Source organism: Labrus mixtus, chromosome 20, assembly GCF_963584025.1.
Source record: "Labrus mixtus chromosome 20, fLabMix1.1, whole genome shotgun sequence".
Classification (NCBI taxonomy): domain Eukaryota; kingdom Metazoa; phylum Chordata; class Actinopteri; order Labriformes; family Labridae; genus Labrus; species Labrus mixtus.
This window is the reverse complement of record NC_083631.1, coordinates 4,426,241-4,449,089: the sequence shown is the minus strand read 5'-3', so window position 1 is coordinate 4,449,089 and position 22,849 is coordinate 4,426,241. Positions and strand designations below refer to the sequence as shown.

The 22,849-nt window shown below is 41.5% G+C and overlaps 1 long non-coding RNA gene across 2 annotated transcripts; it reads right to left on the bottom strand.

Moving 5' to 3' along the window:
* Nucleotides 1-1,200: 1,200 nt before the first annotated feature.
* On the bottom strand, nucleotides 1,201-17,973 carry LOC132954343 (uncharacterized). Of its 2 annotated transcripts, none has more exons than XR_009665746.1 (3): nucleotides 17,731-17,970; nucleotides 15,572-15,764; nucleotides 1,201-3,747 (listed from the first exon to the last, which is right to left on the bottom strand). It is a non-coding gene; the product is annotated as an uncharacterized LOC132954343 (long non-coding RNA). The 2 variants fall into 2 exon arrangements; XR_009665747.1 differs by lacking the exon at nucleotides 1,201-3,747 and adding an exon at nucleotides 10,687-11,656 and having other exon boundaries at nucleotides 17,731-17,973.
* Between the last annotated feature and the right edge of the window lie 4,876 nt (nucleotides 17,974-22,849).

The following is a 22,849-nucleotide window of genomic DNA, read 5'->3' as shown; positions in this document are numbered from 1 at the left end:
TATATTTTGATTTTATTGATGACTTTGTGAAGAAGTTTAACTCGACACCATGCAATGACTTCCACATTTTTAATTTCAGATTGTTTCTTTGCTATTTACCAAACACTAAGAAACTTTAGAAAATATCTATAGCTCTGATATCCGGGCTGTCAGTTAGATTCAAGTTCTCTATGAAGCAGGTCAACCCATAGAAGGCGTGCATGATGTCTGGAAGAGGAGAATAAACTGGATTGTGAAAGGATTACTTTGAAATGTACGTTTGTAGCCATATGTATTCAAATCATTTTTTTATCATTGTAAAATGTAAATCAACCATATGCACCATTTGACTAAATACTGTCTGACTTGCTAAATTTGTTTTGTCTCCCTTACAGCCAGACTTAATCAGAGGATTTAACTTAATCTTCTGGTTTTAACTCCTGCCTAAACATGCCATTACTCTGCTCTTGGCATATATAGCAGACAGCCATGCGTCTCCTCGTCTCTGCCCTGTATTTGTCTTGGCAGAGTATCCCTCTCTGTATGATCCATTTTGCCACCCTGCCCTTTATTACAACACGTCAGCCCTGCCCATCTGCCATACACTTACATCCCACACATGCCCTAAATACTGAACAAAATAATATTATGTCAGATGTCCTGAAGATGTAGGGCAGGGAATTGGAAAATATCCTTATGTTTCCAGGGATGACCATGAAGACAGCAAGAAAGCAGTCCTGCTATTCTGTTTGTTAAAACATCTTTCTTTCTGTATCACAAGCTTCTCTTTATATTTTCCTTAACTATCTCTCTGTTGAGTGTTCAACTGTGTCATTAATTTTGAGTGGTTTAAGTCATGCATAGTTTTATTGCATTAGAGACTTAAATCCCAAATTCAATAATAAGCCAGTCTCCAATAATAAAAACAAAAATCAGAGCCTATTGCAAATGAGGTTGCAGTGAAAATTAATATTTCATTCACAAGCAACATTTAGTGAAGCAACAAAATAAGTGAAAAAATAGTGTGCTAAACCAAAAATAACAACGTTTTTTCTGAATGTATTTGAATTACCTCCCTTGGACCGTGGCGCACAGTTTGGGACACACTGCATTAGAAAATAACTATTTGATAAAAAACTGCTTTTCTCAACTTGAATGCTTAGACTGAGTTGCACTAGAGGTCAAACTCTGGTACTTGTTATGTCAATAATGATCAAAACATTGTACATTATAATTTGGCAGGCTTTATTAATGACTTCCTTTAAGACTACCTTAAAGAGCTATCATGCAAAGTCTGTCGATATTACATGACATTCATTCAGAATTGTCTGCCACAGGTGTCATAATCTTTGCCAAGGTCCAGCGGGGTAAATTGTTAGTGCTTTAAAGTAGTTCCAACAACATGACATTTTTGACTTTTTATGGATGAAGTGAAGCTGAAATAAAAGTTCCTTCCTTCCTTCTTTCCTCACCGTCCAGCTGACAACGCTATAGTTCACAGAGACCACGGAGAAAACCTTTCCTCCCTGGATACCCCTGCACTTCCTTAATCCTTCAGTGGAAATATTTTGACAAACCTGGCTCCAAAAAAATGTCAAGGCACATTCTGTAGTACAACAAGTAATGTGTTGTGCCTTGTTTGACTTCAGAGCAATGGAAACACAGAGTGGCTCAGTTCCCTGGACTCTGCAGGTGCTGGGAGCGAATTTCATAAACACCTGCTGGGAGTTTAGGGGGAGTGGAACTCTGAATCCTGGCTGATCGACACTGGACTGTGTTTGTCTTGGTTAAAGTTTGTGATATATTGTATGAACTGTCAGCTGTTGGTGACCACAGAGTCAAGCTCTTTATATTGCATTCACGGACATGTGCCATGTCCTCTGCAATACAAATCAACATTCTGGGTCCCCTAAAGTCTTGACATTTTCTTGACATTTCCTTGTCTGTATTGGTCAAGGGGTGCTTGAAATATATCTGGGTGCCATTGCTCCTGGATCGAAGACTGCAGTGATGGCTCGGATCCTAACTCCAGCCACAGTCTTCCCAAAGCTCTGACCCTAACCTCAGCATCAACCCTTCAACAGTTTGGAGAGCGGCAGAACTGAGCTAGCTGACCCAAACTTCCCAGGATGAGAAAACTTTAAATCTAAATGTTATTCTTCTGGGTCCTCAAAGGATACATTGTGTGGGGATCCAGAAGGACATACCAGGCTGTGAAAGAGCCTCTTTCTTGTTTTCTGCCCATTGGCCCCCTCCCAGTCTCTCCGGGGCGGCCTGTCTCTCTCTGACAACAGCTGCTTGCTGCCTGTGAAGGCCGGGGGTGAGCGGCGCAGCTCCAGACATCTGTAGGCCCTGAGCCTGGGCCGCCTAGTGCTCTCTTTCTTTTTCGCAAACACACACATACATTGGAGCCCACAGTCTGCCCAGCACAAAGGACTACATTCATCCCCCTAATACAGTCTCTACTGGTGAAGAGGTCGTCTGAAGCTCCCAAGCTCTCACTCTTTTCTGCGTCCTCTCTCTCCTTCTCCATCTCCTGTCATTCCCTCTGATATTCCCTCCCTTCCCAAACGCTCTCCGTCTCCTTCTCTCCTTTTATACAAATGAATGTTCTTCCATTCAGGCCCACGGGACTCACATTATCATTAAACATTATGAGCAGTGGTTGACCATAATGACAGTGAGGGCTGCACGTCTCAATTAGAGAAGACATATTCACCGTTTTGAGATGCACAGGGACCTGTCTTTGGCTCTCAGTTACGTCTAAATGCGGCTGTCTTTGAAAAATATGTGGGAAAGTGAATGCGTATGTGTTTGTGTGTCCCTCTGTGTGCGTTTTACCTCCTAACCCTGAGAACAAGCATTCCAGCGCAGAGGACTTGCCGACTAAGTTCACAAAGGGATACTGAGAGAGGCCAGAATGAACAGAGATCCTTTGTACAGAATGAATGTGGCAATGAGAAGTTTGGGAACGGCGTGGTTTGAGAAACATCACAAAGTTGCTTTTAAAAAGCCCCTTTGGTGGGACATCTACCATCTACTTTCAAGTTAGGCACTTGGGATTGGCCATATGTCCTTGACATGACTGAGGAGCATTTCGCACATACTGTATATACTGTAAGGGAAGTCAACCAAAAACGGCACTTTAGATTACAAAAGTCGGCTTTGTGGCCTCTTTTTCAAATCAAAAAATGTCTCTATGATTCATAGTCCATGTGTTTGGCAAAGGTTGTGGTCTGTCCTGCAACTGTTCAAAACCTGTTTCCAAGCATCTGCCCTCCTGTAGTGCCATAAATCTTTACATCTCATAATACAAATTCTATTTTTGGACTGTTATCAAACAATTAAGTCCGGCTGAAATTCTTAACAGTGGAATTTGTGAATTACATACTGACAGAAGTCATAAAAGTGATTCAGAACAGAGTGCATGTTTTACATCAGCATGTTCTGATCTCTACATAAACCTAGTTTTTAACTCAAGTCATGTCCCATAGCTCAGCAGTAAGACCCATCTAAGCTCTGCACACACATGCATACACTCAAGCATGCACACAGTAAAGTTGCTAACGTACACAGTCAGCGCTAAGCACAACTTGTCTGCTCATCTGCTTCTGATTAGTGACGACATGAGCGATGCCAAATGGGAGATATGGATCTCATTCCTCTGCAGACAAAGCCTCATTCATTGGGCAGAAAGCTCAGATGTGGGAAGATGATTCCTGGGACTTGGACCTGAGCCGGTCCACTCCTCCTGGGTCTCGTGTTGTCCTGTGAACAGAGGGTTTTATTACATGTGTTTGGACAGTGGGATGTTGGATTGGACAGTGAGAAGGTGAACATTTACATAGTGTTCAGTTCTCCTGTCAGGAGAAGCAGTCTTTGGCAATAGGATTGACTTTAGATTGTAAAAGGCTTTCATTTTAAGTTAGCCCAGATACAACAGAGACACGGTAATTCCAAAAGAAGAATAGGATAAATATCACAAGCACCAATTAGTGTCCTATACGATCTTCTGTTATACTTACAGTGATGCTTTCCAATTAGCATGTCAAATAGATTTGTGTGTTTTGGATCATTTACAACATGCCTGTAACCTTATTATTCATCATCTTGTTAGCTAATGTCCCAACCTTAAGCCAGTGGCCTGCAGACATAGCCCTGACAGCTGTAAAGGTGATGGCACACCTTGAGATGACAGGCAGCCTTTTGATGGAAGAATATCCACCAGCTCTGAGTCTCTTAACTGCTGTGGGTGACTCACTGATCAGGAAAAAGAAGGCATGCCAACGTTTGGGTGAAACTTCACCTTTGAGCTCCACCAAATATGACTAATACTACAAACACAGAGAAAAAAAAAATCAAACATTCCCTACAATAGCTTACATGTAGATGCAAACACACAGTCTTTGTCCGTAAGATTTCAGATAGAGAGTGATGACACTCATAAATCCTATAAGGCATAAAACTAACAGCACGTCCCAGTGTAATGACGTCCAATAAAGGTCATGTTCTGCAGTTTAAACAATGGTTATCACCTCAGCAGAACAATGGCTGTAAAGCTCTTTACTGCAGCTGCCTGAGTTTTACAGTGTCCCATATCTCTTAACTCAATATTAAATGTTGCTCAGGATTTAGCGCTTGAAATTGAACACATCTCTATTACACAGCACGATTGTTCTGTATGATTGCATTTTAGTTTGCTGAGAAGAGTAGTGCGTTCAAGGCTCTCAGAGGTTGTTGACCTATCGTTCAACCACACGCTGGTGTAATACGTCATGGATAATGATGTGTGTGATTGTTCTGTCTTTGTTCCTCGCAGGTGTGCCGGGTCATGACCCTCACAAAACTCCAGAACAATAAAATACCATTACACTGCATCTGGATCTCAATCTCTCCATCCCCTCCCTCTTGCTCATAACCGGAGAGCCATCCAGGCTCCAAAACGTTTGAGGGCAAAGTCATCATAAAGTAATTTCCCCCGTAATATAAAGTGCACATTTCTGAGAGGATAAAAGGTCATTGGCAGATTTATTTCAGACCTCAGAGGCAGCTTGGGTGAATTTGGATCCTGCTGTGAACCTCAACCACATTACACTCTTGCCCAGAAACTTACTCATGAGACGCTGGTGTGTGGGTTTTGTGCATGTGCATGTTAGTGTAAGGCATTGCTTTGTGTTTTTACTGTCTTGATTGGTTCAGATCAACAGAACAAACTGAAGCGGTTACACATGACATGTTTTTACTTGCTAACAGGAAGTGTCTGGTTAGTTTTTTCTAGCACTGTATATTTAACATGCAATGTTACACAATCTGTTATGTCAGCCAAAGGTGCTTATCAAGAGGTCAAACCTTGAAAATGGTAGGTTAGGTTTCTGCTGGTTACTATTATTTTTGTCTTATGCCATTGTTAAATTTGGCAGTAGCTGCTATGAGCATAAGACATAAAACTATTGACCATAGTTGGACATGCATCACAAGATATATGACCCTAGCTGACCTGATGGTGGTACTATATTTCATGCTCTGAGGGAAAAACTTTATTAGGCCATAACACCCACCAGTCCCATTGATATGACATTTAACACACGTCTCAAAATAAAGCTTAAAATACAAGCCTCTAGAAACATCCAGTACAACAGGCCTAATTTGACAACTGTTTTTTGTATTTTGATTGAATACACATTTTGGTTTACTGCCTTGCAGGACTGATGCAAGTAGGCAAAGACAGTCTAGAACATTAGTCATCAATTAGACACATGTATGTATTTTTCATACCAAAGCCTTATGAAATCAACCTATAGGGGGCACCAAACCAACTTTTAAACTTGATGGATACATTTGTACCAAAAAAGTACTAATATTGTTGTCACACAAGTTGTCTTCGACCAACTGGCATCAAACTAAGTTGAGACTAGGGATGTTCCTAACGACTAATTTGTCTGTCCATTAATCGGACCAGTCCACTAGTCTTAAGGTAAGAATTATTATTCTACTGTATTCTATGTGATGAGGGTATCTTTTTCTTTGACCCCATGAGGTCACAGTGTCTGCAGGTAAACAATGTGAAATCAGTTTTCCGAGTGTAGCTAACGTTAACAGTACTAGCCGCACCAACCTTCAGTCCTCCTTGTAGGTTAACCTCCACCTGCCTATGCTTTATGTGGTTATGCATTGCTCTGGTGGAGTTCTTATATCCCAGTTTACCTGCACTGCTCCAGTGAGATGCAATCCGTCCACTATGCTGGTTTACCATGAGGCAGTAGAGCAGAGAGAGCAGGCCCAATTACCTGAGCTACAGCCCCCAGCTAGTGACGGATAGCTGCATCAAAGCCTTAGACACAACATTTGATGGCAATTTTAATATCAGTTTAACAGACGAGTATATTCGGTGTGTACTAAGGAAGGTGACAATGTTTAATCATTGATTCATCCAATTGCGTCCATCCCTAGTGCAGACAACCTGCTCTATGCTCCGACCATTACAAGTTCAAAGCCATTCAGCATGTTGTGGTAGTTACTGGCAATATGTTGCACCAATGTGATGCATTCTCTTGATCTTTTTATGTAACCAGTATCACCCACTGCCTCTAATGTCATTAAGTAATGATGAATTTGAGCTGTCATGGAATAAATCCCTCCATTGACAACAGGAAAAAAGAAGCTGTGAAGCAAAGCGAGGGGGCCCAGTTCAATCAACAAAGCCAGGAATATAACTTAAAGTCAGAGTAAGACTGGAAGTCAGAGCTTAGAGTTTAGATTAGAACTCCTGTGTCAGGAGGAAGTTCTCTTCAGCGGATACTTCTAGTCTCTGTGAGTCCATGTTTGTGTATTAGACTGTTCCTTCCTTCCTTCCTTCCTTACTCCACTGAGTCTAAGTAGGAACCTAGAGAAGTCACCTCAACAAGATCCGAGTACAGCACCACCAGGTTTTCTGTAATCTGCGAAAACAAGCCAATGTTTTGGGCTTTTCTCTCCTGGGCACTCCCCTCCCTCTGCACCGCATGGAGCAGGGTTCATTTGAAAGGCGCTGTTTGTTAAGGCTTTAGCGGTTAGTAAGTGCTTCCTTTGTTTGGTTGGAGCGCGGAGACGGGGGGTTAATATCTCCCAGGGAGCGCATACAAAGAGGGCCTTCAGCTCCCCTGGCCGGAGAGGGGTGGCTAGATGAATGAGGCCGGGCCGTGGGGCAAAGGTGCCAGGGAGGGCACAGAAGGGTGGGGAGGAGGTACAGGGGGTAGGAGGCAGGGTAGAGTCCTAGAGGTCATGGGGGGTTTTAGAGCAGTGGAGGGGGTCAAAAAAGACTGCAGGGGGCAAGAGGCGCGGAGAAGAATAGTTGACTTTTGGATAGATGCTGGATGTAGGGCAATGACTAAGGGGCTAGGGTCACCATCGGTATAAATTTGTGTCAAACTTACCATGGAAGACTTTGTGCAGGTATAACCAGAAATCAGAAATAAGAGGCAAAGGATAGTTTGATTGTAATTGGTTGGGGTTTGGGAATATTAATCGTTAGTGCTGTTTTGAATTGCTCCCTCTGTACCCTGTGGTCTTTAAGGGTCTTTAAACCAGCTGCCACAGTTCGTATAAGTTCAGTAAATTGAGAATCACCATTGCAATCATTTTTTTACTCAAAGCAAACAGAACCCTTCATGGCAGATGTAAAGTTGTCTCGATTCAAATATTTGAACTTTGAAACTATAATAGTAAAATCAAACTATATCGATACCGTTTCGGTACCATGGCAACCGAAAATGACTTAAAAACATTTTATTTTTTGGCATATTTGATTTCCAGATGGTACATAAGAGTCAATGAACACATTCGACAAACTGTTAATAGCAATGAAAGGCAAAACAAATAGAGAATGAAAAGAATTCCACTAAAATATATATTTCCTACAATCAAATATTACCTCTGAATTATACTTCATAATCCAGAAGGAGTGTATGTAGGGTCTCTGCTCTCTGTCTATATTTCCTTATGTTGTTATTTTATGGGCGTCAGTAAGCAGTGAAGTGGCTGTGACAGCCATGGGTTGAAATTATGACTGTTTTTTCTTTCATAACTAGCATATTTTCGGTATTGAAGAGTATCAAAGTATGAAACGTTTGACAACCTTAGGCATCTCATAACAATCAGCCAGTATGGTAGGGCCATCCATATATACCTCAGAGACTGAAGCAGTGACAGGGTCATCACATGAAGAAGACCAGAGGCAGGTTTTTTGACACAGTTGCTACTTTCTTTATTGTCCATTGTCGTCTACCTGCCTACATTTGCTGACAACATCCAAATCTTCATGCACTTACAGCGCTATGTTCAACAGGAGTGCAAAGCTGGCTCGTAGAGGCTCAGGTTTGCATGATGAAGAACAATGGGATATCTGTCATAGCTTTGGATCAGAGTGATGCTTTTATTTCATGGGAATTAGTGTGTGCTTTGGATTGCAACATGTTCTGGCACAGGCCAAGACACACATAGATCAACAAGATAACCTCCCTATAGGGAATCAATGTTATTACTTTCACTGACATTTGAAGGAATAAGCAACATCCAGATATTGATGTATGTAGGATCAATACCACAGGTCTCATTATTACTTTTTGAGTTTTACTCCCAGCTTGCATTCGTAACAGTGCAGATCCTATGTTGGATTATAATAATGACTGACTGAATTATTGAGTGTTGCCTGTAAGTGTTGAAGGGTTCATCCCCTCTTCTCTGTCACAGACTCATTGAGGACAGAGAGAGAAAGAGGGAGATCTGTCTCATTGACCACAACTCTTCCAACGGAACTCTGACTGGATTCCCGCTGCATCTCGGCCAAACCAATGGTCCCTTTGTGCCCGTCTATCAGGGTTCCTCTCCCCGAGACACTGCCCTCTCTGTGCCCTACCACCTAGGACCAAAGATTGCCTCTATTCCTTACTGTGGGACTCAGTGGACTTCATCGCCCTCTGATCACCTCAGACTAATCTGAGAGTCCACTGCCCAACTCTATCCACAATATGGCTAACCCCAAGGGATAAAAACGTGACAGCCACCGCCACAACCACTGAAACTGAATTAAGGTTGGGAATTGAACCTATTAACAGTAAAGCTGTTATGATTGCATAGATGTGTTTATTGTTTTGTAAATGTGTGTTTTTTTATGTCTCCCTTAAATTTCTCAAAAATGCTAATCAGCACCGGATAGCGAAAGTAGTAACATCGTTTCTTTTCTTATTACCATCATCATCACAGTAACCAATACTGTTAGATTGTTAAAGACAAAGACATGAGAAGGTGAGTCTCCTCTGTTTGACACGAGAGTTAATTGTGTTGGTCCATGCACTTTTAACCTCAATATGAGTGTTATTGAGCTCCAGTGAAATGTGCTCTCTATAGGGCCAGATTTACTAAGCTCCCAATTAAAGAGTACTAAATTGCGTGTTCACTCCAAAAGTTTGCACGTTTGGTTGGTGGGCGTTTTGCGGGTGATCTACTAAGAAAATTTGCGTGAATGATAACAGGTGCAAATCTTATAGAGTCGGTACTATTTAAGTTGGGTTTTTGGGTGTTCTACTGGTTTACATCACGGAGAGTTTGGACAGAAAGTAGGATGACTGCAAGCGCAAAATAGGTATTAGTGGGAGAGGCAAATAAACGCACAATACTTTCTAGTTATTGGAGATAAATCTGAATATTAAAAATTTTGGTTCTAAGAAAATATTAAATTCGGCATTAAACAGGGTCTCTCTTTTCTTCCCTTAATCTTAAGAATGAAGTGTCATACATTGCGCAGGAGGTGCGAGCTGTCTCCTCTGTGGCACGGGTGCTCTACACTCGGGCCGTTGTTGCGCACCAGACAGCTGGCCAGCGCTGTGTCTGATCGGACATAAATGCCCTGGAAAGAGGCATCGAAGACGGGGGTACAAACAGTGGTGAGGTCCCCCAATCCAAGCATCCTACAGAGTAGCGGCAGCGGGCTGTAGGGGGAGGAGCGCACCGGAGGGGGCGAGCTGGAGGAGAGACGCACGACCCGAGAAAAAAGGAAATCCCAGTTTAAAATATAATGTTGGCGAAAAGAGGGAAACAAGAAAACATAAATGTCAATGTTGAAATTCTATAGAATACAGAGGCTGTGGATGTTCAGTTTTCTTTGGCTATATGGCAACAATAGCCTGTAGTTGAATCATGGTGTTACTCTTCCTTAATGATTAGAATATTGAATCAAATTTAAAAATAAATGCATGCCATTTATTTTTCTGTCATTTGAAACATGTAAACACTTGTGGGGAAAAACACAATCTTTATGTCTTCTTTTATTGAGCTTATGTCTCCTCCTAACTACAATAACATCAGCCTGTTGTGTGTAACACTGGCCTCCTGGGTTAGCACGTTCTTTTCAAAGGTGTTAAATACAGACACCGTCACAATCACCACAATTTTTGTCAGGCATGGTAAATCATAATGCGTGTACTAACTTAACTTGTTTGCATTTTCTCCTCCCAGTGTTTTGCACGCTAGGGCAGAAACGCCCCATATTGCATATTCATTAAGGCAAACGTACTAAATGGACAATGCGTGTTGTTTTGCTCATTTGAAAGACGCAATCCTCACTGCGCGCCGTTAGTAGATCAGATAGCACTTTTTTTGCTGGTGGTATCAAGTTTGCACACGTTTTAAGACACACAAACCTTTAGTAAATCTGGCCCTATATTGTTTAAAAACTCTGCTTCCTCACTTCCTGATATGAGTCAGTAGCATGTTCGTTGCAGCTTGTAAGAACAACATTCAAACTGGGCACCTCCTCCTTGGCTCATCGCCACCAGAAGCACACGAAGACATCAACCAAAGTCATCAGAAATACACATATTGAATATTATTCAAGTATAGATAGGTTGGCTGAAGCCTTGTTTCAAGTCTAAAAAAATCTCCTTGTCAAAGTCTGATCATTAAAAACAGAATGGCAGTTACTATAGTAACTATCTTAAAAACATGTTGCCTACCATTAATCTTCTAATATTGAAGTTGATCAAAGCTCTAATCCCTCCTCACATTCTTTTGTCCTTCATCTAAATGAACTATTCAGTCATTTCCTTGCTTAACATTTGTTTCCCTTTTTTTGTATGGGTAACCATAGCAACAATTTTTTCCCCGAATGATGTCATCCAATCCATACAGCTTTAAATGTGCTGCTCAACACTGTTTCAAAGCAGTTCTGTGAAAGGATAATATTTATTCACTTTAATCCCACTCTCCACCTCTACACATTCCCCAGCCTACAGAGTTTCAGGAGCGTGCCAACAATAGCACCCCTCCCTTCTTCCCATTTCTCCCTGCCGCCCACTCTGCTTTCCCCCTGGTCATGTCCGCATAATGGGTGGCAGGTGATTTAGTAAAAAGCCATGTCCTATCGCAAGAAAGTATGTATGGAGATTGGCATGGAAGTGTTTTAAGTCAGTTGTAACATATTTGCCGGTGTACTGTTGTCTTAAACAGAAAACCTAAATGTAGAGATCGACACAGAGATATGACAGCTGTGGAGAATAATGTCTGTATTCTGATAATACGCTGCTGAAAGGTACCACTGGGTCTGACTGTTTTCCTCAGCTGAATTCATTTCCTCCAGGGGCACAAATGGAAATACTGAAAGGATTCAGTGAGTGATGCAGCGTGGGTTTCTTCTCCTTCCAGCCTGTTAGGTGACACTCCTGGTGTGGTGACAGAAGTTATAGATTTAGTGTCAAGGTTTGAGAAAAACTAAGAGGAGGACCCAGATGCAGAGCTAACAAAAATGATTTATTAAAAATAAAGATCAAAAGTCCAAAACACGAAAAAACAAGGAGCCACCAGGAAGCACAAGAGACACTAGCAAACTGACGACTAAACTGACATACGACAAACCACAATGAGCTGACACAGAAGGGAAGAAACACAGAGACTAAATAGACATGGGGGTAATCAGACACAGGTGAGTACAATCAGGGCAATCATTGCAGGGAGAAACACAAGACCAGAAACACTGAGGACAATACAAAATAAATCATGAAACATTAAAGACACACAGAACTCAAGAGTCTAACGAAACACACTAGAACACAGAGATACACGAGGATAATAAATGACAAATTAAAACAGAAAACACTGAAGACAAAACTAGGAAACACACAAGGGAAAAACCATCAACACTAGGGAACATAAACACACAAGGGAAACAAGCACCACTGGGATAAAACAGGGGAACTCAAATACAAAACATGACATTTAATTATCTTTGTAAAGTGGGTTAGGGTTAGGTTAGGGTGTTTTGACACGATGTAAATACAGAAACACTCAGCAAACATTGTAAATTATGGAAACCCCCAAAACACGTGAAATGCAAAATGATTTTCAGAAAAATTAATTTTGTAATAATAATAATTAAGAATAAAACTGGTCTACATCCCTGTTTAATGGATGATTTTTATAAAGGATGCCTCAGACTTTCAGTCTAGACTGCCTTTCCATATTTCAAATTTCTTTGTTTGTAATCAGGACACTGTGTCTATAGTAATGTTCAAGCAGCAATCAATTACAATGATACATAACAAAATACACTGACATGTAATTAAAAACAAAGATGTTGTGAAAGTGAGTGAGGGGTGGTTTGTTCTGAACTATCACCCCCCCCCCCCCCCCCCCCACCCCCACAGGGTTTTATAGCATGTCTTAGCCCAGCGTCACTGACACTGCTACAGATAGCACGGTTGGAGATATATGATTTATAGCGGCTTCAGTTTCCATCTGCTATCCTGAAGCAAATCTAACAGAGCTGTCTTTATATTCTGGTTACCACATTTCTTCAACATAAATGTATGTACTTGTTGTTGTTTTTATCACACCGGCTGTGCACCTGTTTTTGGAACTGCAAAATAGTTTAAACAACTTATGTCACAAAAATAGTTCTCTTCTTGTGAAAGGTCTGTATTGTGATTTAATGCTGATGTAAACCAAATATGACTGAGTGTAGCCATGTTTTTTCTTATTTTTAGACTTTTTTATTGTTGTTGCCATTTTGTCCTTTATTTGACAGAGACAGCTGAAGAGGGACAGAAAGGGAGCAAGTGAGAGAGGTAATGAAGTGCAGTAAAAACCCAGAGTTGGAATCCTTCAGCAGGCTGCTGTGGCCAGAACTCAGCGTTGGGGTCTGAACTCTAACAGGTCAGCTACTGTGGCACCCTTGCAGGGTGAGTTTTGACCATAACCTTCTTAACCCACCTCCAAAACTTTTCTTTTTAGTTCCCCTCTCTGTTCATGGCCTCTGGTTGTTGGCAGTGGAGGTCAGTTGTGTACTAAAGTTGTGTCCAATATGAATATTATTCCCAGAAAGTTTGAGTCAGTCTTTAATATTTCAACACAGTGTCTTGTGAAGTCATTTTCTACACTCCCATGTTCCCAAGATAAATCATTTTTAACAGCACAACTTTCCTTCATTCTTGTGGTCAGAATAGCCTGGCACCATTAAGTGGAGCATTTTGCCATTGCATTATAATGGAGGAATCCAGCACGACTCACAGAATGAAGTAAACAAAAAGAAAAGCAGACATGCAAGAATTGGGCCTCTCTCTGGTTTTGGGGAATCTTTGGTCCCTTCAGTAAAACTGGATCGTTTTTCATCCCTGGTAGAAAGTCAGTCATGGACTCCAAAGAGAGTGAGGTCATCTGCAGTGTGGTCAGGGAAGAAAGAGGTGATGAGGAGAGTGAGTTCAGCATGACCCCGGACAACCCTGCAGCCAGGGACTTTGGTTTGGGGTTTGGACTTGAAGACAGGGAGAAAAAGTCAGCTAGCGGTCCTACACTCACCCCAGCTTTTGGCTCACTCACTGTAGAACAATCATGTTACAGTTTACCTACCCACAGTTTTCTTTAGTCTCTATGTCTTATCTCTAAGTTTCAGTTCCTCTACAGAAAACACATACTCTACTTTTTTTTTTTTTTACAGTATGAATCATGCGAGCAAAAGCAAAGTTTGACATTTCCAGATATTGTTTTGTGTTCTCATGGAACCCTGCGTACAGTACAACACCCCTATTGAGGGCAAACATAGTGTTAGAGGAGGATTCACAGCTCTGTCTGTTTCAGGACAGGGCATAGATGTAACGTCTAGACCCTAACTAAACAAAAGCTGTGTAATTAGCTATCTCTCACACTCCCTTGGGTTTGGCAGGGGTGCTGAGCATCGAGAGCTCGAGCAGGTTGAGTAAAATGTCTTTCAGAGCTTTTCTTATAATGTGATGAAATTCAAGGAAGAATGCATCAAGTCGTTGCATTCACTATTTTCACAATGATTAGGCATGTTTTTGAGGTTTGAATTAATCTGTTAAACTGTTTGTATTGGGCTATTTTATGACACACACTCACACACCTTTTACTCACCTATCACTCCCACTTCAACACAAAACAACACTAACTCACCTTTGCACGCCCCCCCTCCCTCCCTCCCTTCTGTCCATCTTCCCTCTCCCACTCCTATTCCTCTCTCTCTCTCTCTCTCTCTCTCTCACTGCTGCTTTAAAGCCTTTCCGTGACTAGCTGTCATTAATCTTCCCTCTCTAGGGGCAGGATCTTGACTGCGTGCCAGCAAGCGCTCATACAAAGCCAAGACAGCCATCCAAAAACAGAGCCGCTTTTCTTGTTTCCAGAGCACCACGTAGCTCAAACTCACGCTGCTGCAGCCCTCGGGGCAACACCGCTCCACACAACAAAGGAATGACTTTGGATGCGGCCTCGCACATCACACCTCCACTAATATCCTTGCATTTAGATACACATGCAGGCACGCAAGTTGGCAGATATAAAAGCCCATCTCTCTCCTTTCCTTTTTTTTTTTTTTTACACTGGCTCAATCTTTCCTGGATTGCATATAGTTTATTGTGGTTGTCTTACTTGATTTCTTTCATCAGCACCTGCAGCTTTAATAGGATCTGCAGAAGCTTCCGGGAGGAGTAAAATGATTATAGGAGTTTGTAGGAGTCAGTCTACCACAGTTGACATTTAAGTGTGACATTGTCAACAAACACACACCTATATAACATAATAATACTGTTTATGAGAAGGAACACCCACAGCTGGAATACCTGGAATACTTGATCAGGACACACATTGTTGCACAACAGTGTGTAAGCTATAGCTATAGACCAGGACAAGTTATTTTTTGTCTTTTAAAGCTCCTGTCATCAACTTTCATGCTGTGTTGATATTTGCCCCCCTGTGGACAAAGCAGCATCTCTTTGCTGATAGTGTCCTGCACATATGTTAGTAGTGTTTTTTATTTCAAAATCTTGTCCTGCCTTCTTTATATCATATGTGCCTGCATGTGTATCTAGATATCATATGTCATATGTATCAGTATTTAAGAATCTCTGCCGTGGAAAAGGGAAGAAAGGCTGTGGCATTCTGTTACTGGCAGTGGTTTCATGCATAGAGAAATAGTAATATAAATAGTCTATCTTTATGTTGATGGTCTTGTTTTCTTTTGTCTAATTAAAGGAAAGAAAGCAAAAACTATTTTTTATTTTATTATTTGAAGTAGATTTCTTCACATTCATAGTCCAGATCAAAATGAAAGTACCAATTTGTTTTTCTCCATTAGTCAGTCCCCCGAACGACTCTTTGACCCAGAGAAATCACGGGTCACCTGGCTGTCGAGCTGTCCCAGTAATCCCCTGTTCAGTAAGTGAATCGATCGTCCGCGTCATCCTCAGTGTGTTGGCAGCAGACTCTGGACTTTGTGTCGCAGGCGGATCAAATCACACGTCCCAGAGCTGGAGAGAAGAATGAGCAGTCATTTCAACAGTCGCCCCTAATAAAAAACGCAAATCCTTCACTATCATAAAGTGCTACTGGGAGGTTAACAGCCCATTGTTGGTGCTATAAACGTCAGTCAATGGAAAGAGATGAGAAAGAGAGAGCGAGAGAGTGCAGATCAAGCCGTGTAGCAACACCTGTTACGTGTGCACCTCTGGGAGCATGATGTCTTTATAAGTGTCTCTGGGTTTTTTTTTTTATGTCTTTTGAATATGCTGGGTCCTTCCTATCCTCCTGGTTTTACCTTTCCTATGAGGAGTTACTGTGATCTGCACAAAGAGCAGAACACAGGAGGTGGGGGGGTGAGGGCACCAGCAGAGGATGTATCGCAATATCTCCTTTTAAAAACAAGTGCCCCATTCAGCCCCCATCAACCACTCCAAAACACACACACACATACTGTTCTCCCTTAGAACACATCATCCAACTTCCACAAACTACTTAACATACCCACTTCCCTTTACCCTCACATCCTTTATAGCCCCTTCACTTCAATCTAGCCGGACCACCATGCTCTGCCTCATAACTTCCCCACCTCTTCAGTGAGCCGACAGCAGGAACTTTGCTCCGTTTATGCTTCTGACTAAATAAATATAAAATGATTATTATGTTGATACGGTTCTAAAAAGCTTTCCACTCTTGATGGGTTTGCTTTTGCTCTAGCCCACATTGTTTTGCTATACGGGTGCACAGTAACGTGCAGTGGGTAAACTACAGATGATGGGAAAATGTGTCAAAGTGTCTGCAGGCGTTCAAAGTGTCTTAGCTGTACCTCTCACTTTAAGCTTCTAGAAATGTGCCAGCAAGACTGCCAGATAGCTGCTGTGACATTTCCTATGATTGGTTTGTGGAATTTTTGTTTTTATTTTTTAAATACTTTCTTTACTTCACCGTATATAAACCCAATACCAGTAACCAGTAAAGTTAAAGGCGTCTTTTAAGCATATACTACATTTTCCCTCGTGCATATATCAGGGTTTCAGCAAGAAAATCAATGCATTGATGGAATGCTGGCTGTTAGTTCAACATGCATGGTTTTATACTGTGCTATGAGGCTTCATTGAGGCCACCGACTCAACCAGAGATGTGGGATCCTACCCCAACCCATTTTTAAAACCAAAGACAAAAATCACCAAGAGCAATACTTGGATGTTCTGTCAAATTTGAAATGGTATAAAATATACAAATATTCTTAAATATAATAAAGTCGTTCCTTCCCAGAAGAAAACTTGTTTTTGAACCACTTGCCCCAGGCTACAGCATTTTTATTTATTTTTCATCTTCGATGGCACTGTTTCACTCTCATATAATGCACTGCTTCAGGCTTGAGGCAATAGTTCCTCTGCAGCTTGACAGCCTACTGATACTTCGACTTGAACTGAAAAGAACTTACCAACACACACGAGTTCAGGGGATGTGTATCTGTGTGTGTTCAGCTCCATGACAATGATACGGTTGATTTAACCAGCTGATATTTGTCTTTAGAGACAGACATGTCACACACTGTTCTGTTATTGTTTTAAGAACCAGCCCTGGATTAACAATAGCATCAATTGTGTCCTTTATCTAGAGAACTCTGTACGTTGTTTTCTTAAAGTCTTTGCTCTCCTGAGAAAATCTTCTGCAAAACATCACCATTAAGGCGTTTTCAAAGTTGCCTTTTGGAAAAAGTTTGATTGAGTCAGTTTAGGGCCTGAATACACATATAACAGTGGCAGTCTCATTTTACAGCTTTTACACAGAGTTCAGAGTGCGCTCTATCTGCCCGGCGGCACAATGGATTGGGATTATAATGATCCTTTCCTAATGTGTGCACTGACGTGCATCCAGTTAGTGTGTTTAATCGCACTATTTGCTCTGACTTCTTAAGTACAAAGACAAGACAAGCTCCCTGTTACTTTTTTTAAAAAGATAAGAACTCACTAATAAAAACACCAAAATGTTGAAACAGAGAAGTTTCTTTTCTCAGCGCTTTATGTCCTCTGCCTGGAGGCAACTGTCACTCAGTCAGTCGTATTTCATTGCGTTTGTCTGGAGGGGGGGGGGGAACACATTAAACTGCCTCAGCTCTCACGCTAGCTCCAGTCAAGTGAGTCTGCTTTGGAGAGGGAAGTCGGACTTCAGCATACCGTTCCCACACATCAAAGGCAGGTTAAAGTGACTCCATACGCCGAGACTCAAAGGCGTGGGATTCAAAGATTGGACTCCTTTTTAGCTGGGACAAACAATGTTGTGAAGCGTGACTGCGCTGTGTTGCCGGTAGACCTATAAGAGCAGTAATGATGGTATTAGAGTTAGTGCTCATCATACCTGTCAAATCGACTCTTTGTTGTCCCTTTGAAGTGGTTGTTGGATGTTTTACCTATGGGTGTTCCCTCGCGGCAGGGAAACAGACACAATTGGTAATCGTCTATTCAGCTGTCACACAGCTGAATACATAACTGACGTTTGTATTAATTGTCCAAGTGATGAATGTCTTAAGGATTTAACACCATCAACTGTAAACATTAAAGGGGGTTAAATACTTACACTACGCATGACACTGTACATTGTAGCAACTGGCACTGGAATCATGAAAAAAACCTGTGAAATCAAAAACATTTAATGAATACCAGATTGATCTGTTTTATTGTGACAGTCCTGAACTTTTCATCAATACACCAGTAGATAGAAAACATAAAAAACCTCAGCTGTGCTTTCCTCTCTTAATTTTCTGATGAACCTCTTGTATTCTTGTGTTTGTCAGTGCTGTTCTTTTCTCTGCTAGAGCATGCCAGGAAGCAAACCTTAGCACTACCCTGTCATTAGCCGGGCCAGGCTGTGGGGAGTTGTGTTTACAAACAGCTGCCTGACGTGGTTAGAGAGAAAGTGACACACGCACTGTGAAGTACAACACCAGAGCGCTCGTCTGTCTCGGCCTATGTGACACTACAGACGAAAAACATCACAGTGAGCGATACGGAGCGCTGGAGCAAGACTTTCTCTGAAACAAATAAATGCTTCAAATATGTAACAAATAACATCTGTGACAGTTAAAACAATCTGCATGGCTCCACATGAAGAAATCAGACAACATTACATCAGCCTTACAGTGTCCAACAAAGCATTTTTTTGTACGACTGTATTTTATGAATACACACGCTGAAATGTGTTAACCACTTAATGCGGGCAATGAAAAGGAACAATGGTGCCTTTAGCTGCCATGTGGTCCATATTTACAGAGAAAACCTAATCCATCGTTACGTTGCCACGGTGCTGGTTTGTCTCCAAGCACACCTTTGCGGTGTGAGGAAGCACAATACAGCTCTTTCACAGCCCTGACCTAACTGTCACACCTCATATCCAGGACATACACTGGCTTTGTGGACAAAAGCAATTGTTCCTATCGAGAGCAAGAGATTAAATAAAGCAGAAACAATAGACAGACACTGAGCTCAGAATGAAAAGGGAAGTTATTTGAATTGAATTGAGAGTTCTGATTGTCTTCATTTGTGTCGGTGTGCTCCTTAAGGGTTCAATGACAAACGGTTGACAATATAAAAAGTATCCCTTTTATTCTCTTCCACCAATTGCTTCATATTCCCAATCAAACAGCCCCTTTGTCTCAGTGTTTTGTCCGCGCACTGCAATGACGAGACGCAGACAGATTATCTTGTTTGAATGGCTTTTCCCGAGCAGCAGCAGAAAGGCCAGCACAACAATAGGTAACTTGTTGTAGGCACAACAAATCTAATATTCATTTAACATAGCCTTGTTGCGGGCTACCCATGGGGGCCACTCACGCTGGTACAGTAACTGTTTGTATTTGCATAATACGCTCCACCTCGGCAGCGCTGCTAATTGAGCTGCTTGGAGGGAGCCAAAAGGCCCTGATGAAAGAGAGCAGCGGGCACAATTATCATAGGAGACACAACAATGTAGGGATTGAAATAATTTCTTTTATGCATGCATGGGACTGTGTGATACTCTCTTACAGTCTGACTTTCTCCAAATCAAAGAGCAGGAATCATCTGAAACCTAACCCCTTAAAAAAGTGATCTTAAACTGTGTATTATTCATCAAAGTGATTCTACATAGATATTATTAAATTGCACATTCAGTAGGAACAATGCACTATTTTTGATTTCCCTGAAATCTGAATTTCCCCTAATGTCTGTCTGTGTTTGTCAATTGGCAGCACGTGAGTATTTGTGCAGACTTGTATCCAAATGGGGGTGGTTGTGCGTTTGATTCTTCTCTGCCCATGGAGTGATTGAAGTCATATTTGCTGCTGGTAACTTTGGCAGAAAGGAACAGAGTTTGTCTGATCTTGGACGTGATGGTTGCCCATGATGTGTCAGAACCAGTCAGACCTTCCTGCAGTCTGGGAGTTTGTGCAGCGCATGCTTGAGGGATGTGCGTGACTGAGATTGGCATTGGTAGCCGAGCTGGAGCTCACACACTTAGGCTTGTTTTATTACCTTCCCTCAGTGTTCAACATCTGTTAGATCACAATCATTCACACGCACCAATAAATACTTTGGATGTTATTCACACTTATTGTCTTTCCCAAATCTTGTGGCAACAACACACAATGCACCAAACTTCAGTTCACCAGAGTTTAATGTGACCGAAACGCACCGAACCAACAAGTTTCAACCATCAAATGCCAAACCTGTTGAATTACTTCACTAAGTTATTAAGGTTAGACTTTTTGGTTAGAAGGTTTCCTGGAACTGATGAGGGCATGAGATGTAATTAAAGGCTCTAATGAATTGAATTTCGTTTAAATTAATTTGACGCACACACACTTAGACACACACACACACACACACACAGGCACACACACACAAACACAGGTGCACACACCAACAAATATCTTTTGGAGCTGTTTTTTGACAACAGTTTTGTCATATTTTTTAGTGAAAGTTTCTTCCTTCTTTATTATTCCTTTATTGCAGGTTTTCACATTACACGTTATCAAATTACCCTTTTTGTATTTCCTTCTTCCTGCCATCTTTCTATTGTCTCGCTTTAACAATCAAAAAGAAAAGAAATATAAAGAGAAAAAGAGAGAAAAGAGAAAAAGACATTTATTTACATCTTACTATTCCACTCAATTGTCATCTTCCATCTTTTAGTAGACGGTGATTTAACCATCCAGCTCCGTGTGATTTGCTTAAATGCAGCTATGTGTATTGTTTGATACACATTTGTATCTCCTTCCTTCTCTGTTTCTGATTGAAGGAAACCTAATGAAGCATTGGCCGGCTGTAGCTGCTCCTGTAAATGAAAAACATTTGCGGTTCTCCGAAAACACTGCTTAGGGGTTTCCCGTTTCTGTGAGAGATGAAAACCCCTCTACTCATGCCACCTCTTTATTTTGCATTTTTAAAGTCCTCATGAAGTGACAAATACATTTCCCAGGTTTTAATCCAGTGTTCCTTTTGTGAAATGTTCATTTATCTGTCATTATCTGCCAACTATACTCCAATGGAGCATTATCTGAGTATTTTCTCTTCCTGTAAAACATTTTCAACTGTTATAAAGATTCATCCTGCACTTGAAAGTTTAAGCAATGTCCTGCTGTTTATTGACTGTAACCATAAGTTTCATGAAGCCTTAATTATTTATTAATTATCTTTTTTATTTTCACCACAGGTTGGCGATGATAATGATAATTGAAATAACAAAAAAAGTTGACTGATTCTGATTTCATTTGTCAGTCCTTTCAGCTCTTCAGGTAATCATTTATGTAATTTATTTTCATCCACTTAAACAGGGATCCAGCTTCAAAGGTTCAACAAAGGTTTTCAAAATGAACAATAAAGGAGATTATAGATATCTAAGTCAAGAGGAGAAGGTACAGGTAAAGTCTGATCGTGGACAAGGGGTTTCCAGTCAGTAAGAAGTCGGTCAGTCACTAAGAACAGAGAGAGAGAAACTCATAACCTTCATAGGAAACAGGTGCTGAGTCAGTGAGGAGAGGAATGTGAGAAGAATGGGGAGGGAAGGGTAGCGTGTCAGTGTGTGTGTGTGCTTGAACGAGAGGGACGGAGAGAGAGAGAGAGAGAGGTGTGTGTGTGCGTGTGTATATGTGGGCTGAGTGTGTGAGAGCGAGTGTGAGTAACACTGAGTGGAAGCCAAGGAGAGAACAAGGGGAGGAGACTCTCTGGGGATTGCGTGCGGACATCAAATGTTTACCTGTAACAAAAAGAAAGGGGAAGGTGTAGAAGGAAAAAAAAGGAGAGGAAAAAAAGGCCGTGGTTTACAGGGGTGGGCGGGGACCCAAAGCCTACAGCATGAGCTTCGCACGCAACTTAACAATACTACCTTTATGAAGACTGTATTGCGTTAGTCAGTGAGCACACACACACTTATTACTGTAAGATACCGCTGGTGTTACACACACACACACACACACACACACGCACCCACACACGTCAAGGAATTTAACAGGAATAGATAACTGAATGATGGCACTAACACTGCAGCTAAATCATGTAAAAGAGGTGAAGAAAGCCTTGGTGACTCCCAGATAATGGGATCAAAGAGACTCTAAGTATTTGGGGGCCACATATTATTCACCAGAGTGAGCGCCCCCATCTGTGGAACAGCTGGAGTTTCTGTTTGACAGAAGGGGTACTTGTGTCCATCCAGAGCTCGAGCTCACATCCAAATCGTCTCAAAGCAGATGTTCAGCATTCCCCCTCGTCCCCGGCCCTCTCTGCGGTCGCCCTGCTCATTTTTTCCTCATAATTGGCCAACAAATCAAGACAAAATGAGACTCGGCCTTTGTTGTGGAAACCTCAGAGAGGCCTGTTGATTTACGGGCAGGCGGGCTCTCTCCTGCTTTCTCTTTGAGTTTCTGTCTGCATGTCTGTCTCCTGCTGTCTCCACATCTAAAGTATCCTGGCTCTCCATCTCAAGGTTGCCTTATCTTTACCGGGATCAAAGAGTCTGGAGAAACCTGGGCTGGTGTTGAACTGATAATAGATTACTTAAAAATAGTCACATCATGTTTATATAGAGCAAGAATTGTGCTTCCTGTGATTCTAAACAT